We start from the raw sequence: 5,383 nt of genomic DNA, 5'->3' as shown, positions 1-5,383 counted from the left end.
AGGAGTTTACACAAATCCAAGAGTTATAATTTCGTTTTTCAAATGTAATTGAATAGAACAGGTTTTTTTTTCCTATTTACAACTCGTTGAATAGACCAGCTTTGATGTACTGTTTCCAGAATAACATAATTTGGAATTTTGGTGGTGTTTTTCCTATAGAAAGAAGAGTTGGTCACTAAATAACATAATTGCTGCTGATGAATTGTACAAACATTTTATATCAAGGTAGGGTAACTTTATTATTTATTTAACTGGGTGATTTTTAAAGATTTATTCATTTGTATGAAAATCAGAGTTACAGAGAAGGAAACACAGAAACATACATCCAATGGTTTACTCTCCAGATGGCCAAAATAGCCAGGTCTGGGCCAGGCTGAAACCAGGATCCAGGAGATTCTTCAAGGTCTCCCATGTGGGTGGCAGAAGCCCAAGCACTTGAGCCATCCTCTACTGCTTTTCCCAGGCCATTAGCAAGGAGCTGGATCAGAAGCGGAGCAACGAGGACATAAATCAGTGCCCTAAATAGGATGCCAGTTTTGGAGGCAACATCTTTATGTGCAATGCCACAATGCCACACCCAACTGGGTTATTTTGAACAACCACTTCAAGAATCTTTGTACCATCTTCTCTGTTAATAACAGAAGTGAAATTTCTGCTACAAGTGAACCTTGAAAGAATGTGCGATTTCTTTCTTTTTTAAAAATATTTATTTTATTTATTTGAAAGGTAGAGTTACAGACAGAATGAGGAAGAGGGAGAGAGAAAGTTCTTCCACCCACTGGTTCACTCCCCAAATGATTGCCACAACTAGGGTTGGGCCAAATCAAAACCAGGAGCCACAAATTTCATCCAAGTCTCCCATGTGGATGCCAGGGTCCAAGAACTTGCACCATATTCTGTTGCTTTCCGAGGTACATTAGCAGTGGTCTGGATTGGGAGTGGAGCAGCTGAGACTCGAACTGGTGTCCATTTGGGATGCTGGCATTGAGGACACTGGCTTAACCCATTAGGCCACAATTCTAGCCCAAGAATGTTCAATTTCTTCATTGGGATGGACATTGAGGGACATACAATCTACCAAGATTAAATCATGAAGACGTGCAAATCTTAGCAGACCACTGAGTAACTAAGTTAAGTCAATAATCAAAAATATTCTGGGACAGGCATTTGGCCCAGCATATGTGATGCCAGTTGAGGTCTTGCATGTTGTATTCGAGTCCATGGATTTGTGTCTTAGCTCTGCTCCTGATCCCAGTGTTCTGCTAATATATGCTGTGACAGACAGCTGCTAGTTGGCTTTCTGCCACCCCACATGGAAGACCTAGATTGAGTTTCCAGTTCCTGTCTTTAGCTCCAGTGCAGCCCTTACCATTGTAGGCAAATCTCTCTCTTCCCTTCTCTCTCTTCCAGTCAAATTAAAAATAAATAAACAAGAGCCATGGTGCGGTTCAAGCACAGGTACCTGCTCTGCGAACTGGTGTCCGACGACCCCCGCTGCCGCCTGACTCTGGAGGACCGAGTACTGGTCGGCTTTATTCGGGACACGATCGCCCGGGTGCACGGGACCTTCGGCGCGGCAGCCTGCTCCATCGGTTTCGCAGTTCGATACCTCAATGCCTATACCGGAATAGTGCTGCTTCGATGCCGAAAGGAATTCTACCGGCTGGTGTGGTCAGCGCTTCCCTTCATCACGTATTTGGAGAGCAAAGGACACCGTTACCCTTGTTTTTTCAACACGTTACACGTGGGAGGTACAATCAGAACATGTCAGAAGTTCCTGATTCAGTACAACAGGCGACAGCTGTTGATCTTGTTACAGAACTGCACTGATGAAGGAGAGCGGGAAGCTATTCAGAAGTCCGTGGCGAAGAGCTGTTTACTAGAGGAGTCGTCTGGAGAGGAAGGGGCTTCCGACAGCGGAGGTGAGGAAGCTGCTGAAGCAATGGCGTCGTGAACTGCTCACCACACGGCAGGCTCCGACTGGGTGGCAGCCAGCCAGGGCTCGATTTTCCAGCGTGAACTGGAGGCCACACTCGACTGAAACCCTGGAGTTGCTTTTACAGAGTGTTTCTGGTTAAGTGGTTCCGCGGGTTGTAAAGGCTCTACACTTGTGGATAGTCCTGTATCTAATTACTTGTCTAATTTGGTTTCTATAGCATTGAGCATAATAACAAAAGGGCTTATACACTTCATGCTTGGCCAAGTCTCCTCTTGCATTTACCCTGGCTTTGGTGGGAAGACTGCTCCTATGTGACACTACATTAAAATTTTTTTAAAAGATATGAAAGGCAAAGAAAGATCTCCCATCCACTGACTCCCCAAATGGCCTCAACAGCCAGAGCGAGCCAGGCCAAAACCAGAAGCCAGGAGCTCCATCCCAGTCTTCTGCATGGGTGACAGGGGCCCGAGTACTTGGGGTATCCCCCACTGCACACTAGTGCAGGGAACACATTAGTAGGGAGCCAGACCTGAAGTGGAACAGCTGGGACTTGAAATGGCACACCCCAACACCAGATGAATTTTGAATATTTAGCTTTCCATGTGTAGCCCTAGATAAAAGAGCTCATTTGGAATAGAAATGTGAAGAGACATAGCAACCAACTTGTACAGATCCATAGTCTCAGTAATGATCCAAATACCTTAGAAATATCAAATTCCTTGCTAGCACCTAAGCAGCTGACTCTGCAAAAAAAAAAAAAAAAAAAAAAAAAATTGCAGCTTTTGCACTTTTGTGGCATAGGCTGGCCTCACCTGACTTCACTGCCAGGCTGGGAATTTTCTGTAGTTCCACCCATTCTTATTTCCTTACACCTGAAGACAGGTAACTGCCACACTCACAGGCATTAGACCAAAGGACTTTTAACCAGCTCTGTCCTGCTACCTCATGACATTTCTTGGCTGTTTTCTCCATAATAAAACGATGTCACTCAAAGGTCCCTCAGTCACAAAGTTGGGTTTTTTAAGGTTTATTCATTTTACTTGAAAGTCACAGTTACACAGAAGGAGAGGCAGAGAGAGAGGTCTTCCATCCAATGGTTCGCTCCCCAATTGGCCACAACAGCCGGAGCTGCGCTGATCCAAAGCCAGGAGCTTCTTCCAGGTCTCCCACGGGGGTGCCGGGGTCCAAGGACTTGGTCCATCTTCTTCTGTTTTCCCAGGCCATGGCGGAGAGCTGGATCGGAAGTGGAACAGCTGGGTCTTGAACCAGCACCCATGTGGGATGCTGGCACTGCGGGTGGAGGCTTTACCCACTGCTCCACAGCGCTGGCCCCATAAAGCTGTTTTGCTTCACTGTGTCCTCTAATTTCAGGACCAGAACACAACCTCCCTCAAGAGTCCTTGACCTGAGATTTCCTTTAAAAATGACAGGCTAGCAGCTTCTGGGGAGCTGAGCACAGGAGTCTTCACATCCTTTCTCACAGGCCTTCCCCATCCAGCTCCTGGATCCTCTGTCATATGCCCATGAACAGTCACTGACTGAAGAATTATCAGTAACCAGAGTTGCACCTGTACCTTTGAAGTGAGGAACAAGAACCTCAGATATGCTGCAGTGACCCTAATCTTTCAGGCTTAAAAAAAAGGGGGCGGGTGTTTGGTGTGGCAGCTAAGGTGTTGCTTAGGGTGTATCACACAGAGAACTTGGGTTTGACTGCAAGCTCCACTGCTGATTCCAGCTTCCTGCTAAGGTACACACCCTAGAGCAGGACTGGCTCAAATAGCTGGATCCCTGCCACCCAAACAGGAGACCCACATTGGGTTCCTGCCTCCTGCCTGGCCCAGCTCTGGCTGTTGCAGGCATCTGTGAAGTGAACCAGCAGATGGAAGACGGTCTCTCTCTCTCTCTTAAATAAATAAATAAATCTATCTTTATAAATAAATAAATCTTTATCTTCTCATATTAGCTTTTTTTTTTTGACAGAGTGGACAGTGAGAGAGAGAGACAGAGAGAAAGGTCTTCCTTTGCTGTTGGTTCACCCTCCAATGGCCACCGCGGCTGGTGTGCTGCGGCCGGCGCACCACACTGATCCAATGGCAGGACCCAGGTGCTTATCCTGGTCTCCCATGCGGGTACAGGGCCCAAGGACTTGGGCCATCCTTCCCTGGCCACAGCAGAGAGCTGGCCTGGAAGAGGGGCAACCGGGACAGAATCCGTCGCCCCGACCGCGACTAGAACCTGGTGTGCCAGCGCCACAAGGCAGAGGATTAGCCTAGTGAGCCACAGCGCCGGCCACCTCTTATATTTTTTAAAAAAGGAAAAATAGGTTAAAGTTAGGCCCAGCTCAAGAGGCTTTTTGGTGTGTATGGGGGGCTGCTGAGGTGCGGTGGGTTGGGCTGCCACCTGCAGGGCTGGCATCCCACAAGGGATGTCCCTGCTGCTCCATTTCTGGTCTAGCTCCTTGCTGATGTACCTGGGAGAACAGCAGGAATTTTGAGAAGCAGCTCCTGGCTTCTGGCTTCACCCTGGCCCAGCCCCTGCTGTTGTGGCCATTTTGACAGTGAACCAGCGGATGGAAACTGTCTTTCAAAATAAATGGAATAAATTTTTTTTAAAAGTCCTTTAGGCCTGATACCAGAGAAGACATTAGTCCATGATGGCTGAACTGCCTAAGTTCATAGTAGCTGTTACTTTACCCTATTTCAAGAAGTAATGTGTCTGGCTGACCTGTAATGAACTTTAAAAAAACAAAAACAGAAAAGCTGAAAAAAAAATAAACAAAATCCAAAACACCTCATCAAAGAAAATCCTAAGATCTGAGAGCTTCACTATCAAATTCTTCCATATATTGAATGAAGAATTAATACAATTCTTCAAATCTTCCCTTATTCTTCCAAAAATGTAAAAGGACAGAACAATTTTAAACTCCGTTTACAAGGTCAGTCTTATCATGATACAAAAGCCTAGCAAAGACAGCATAATAAAAGAAAATTAAATACTATTATCCATGATAAATGTGACACATAATATTATCTGGATGAAGGATAAAAATTACATGATCATCTTAATAGTTGCACAATATTGACAAGATTCTTCACCTTTTAAAGACTTCAATTCTTTTTTTAGATATAGAAGGCATATACCTTAACGTAAGGGACATTAACCAAGACCACAGCCAACATATTACTCTGGTAAAAAGTTATAAGCTGTCACTCTCAGACCATGAGTAATGCAAGGATGCCTGCTCCCATTACTACCATACAACATAGTACCAGAAGTTCTAGCCAGAGCAATTAGGCAAGAAAAAGAAAGAAAACACACCAAACAGAAAATTAAGAAATCGTTTGCAGATTTCTTAGATTTAGAAAACCCTAAAGAATCCACCAAAAAAGAATCCACCAAAATAAAAAAAAATCAAGTTCAGTTAAACTACAGGAAATGAAATCA

General features: G+C 45.0%; 1 pseudogene across 1 annotated transcript; it reads left to right on the top strand.

Moving 5' to 3' along the window:
• Nucleotides 1–1,430: 1,430 nt before the first annotated feature.
• Nucleotides 1,431–2,297, top strand: LOC149127436 (ribonuclease P/MRP protein subunit POP5 pseudogene; annotated as a pseudogene). The gene has a single exon (XR_016231562.1). The product of XR_016231562.1 is annotated as a ribonuclease P/MRP protein subunit POP5 pseudogene (transcript).
• The last annotated feature ends 3,086 nt before the right edge of the window (nt 2,298–5,383 follow it).

The sequence above is a fragment of the Oryctolagus cuniculus genome, chromosome 3, assembly GCF_051225735.1.
Source record: "Oryctolagus cuniculus isolate XC-2025 breed Fujian yellow rabbit chromosome 3, ASM5122573v1, whole genome shotgun sequence".
Lineage (NCBI taxonomy): Eukaryota > Metazoa > Chordata > Mammalia > Lagomorpha > Leporidae > Oryctolagus > Oryctolagus cuniculus.
Note: the sequence above shows the minus strand (reverse complement) of the source record. Positions and strands in the feature narration are given on the sequence as shown.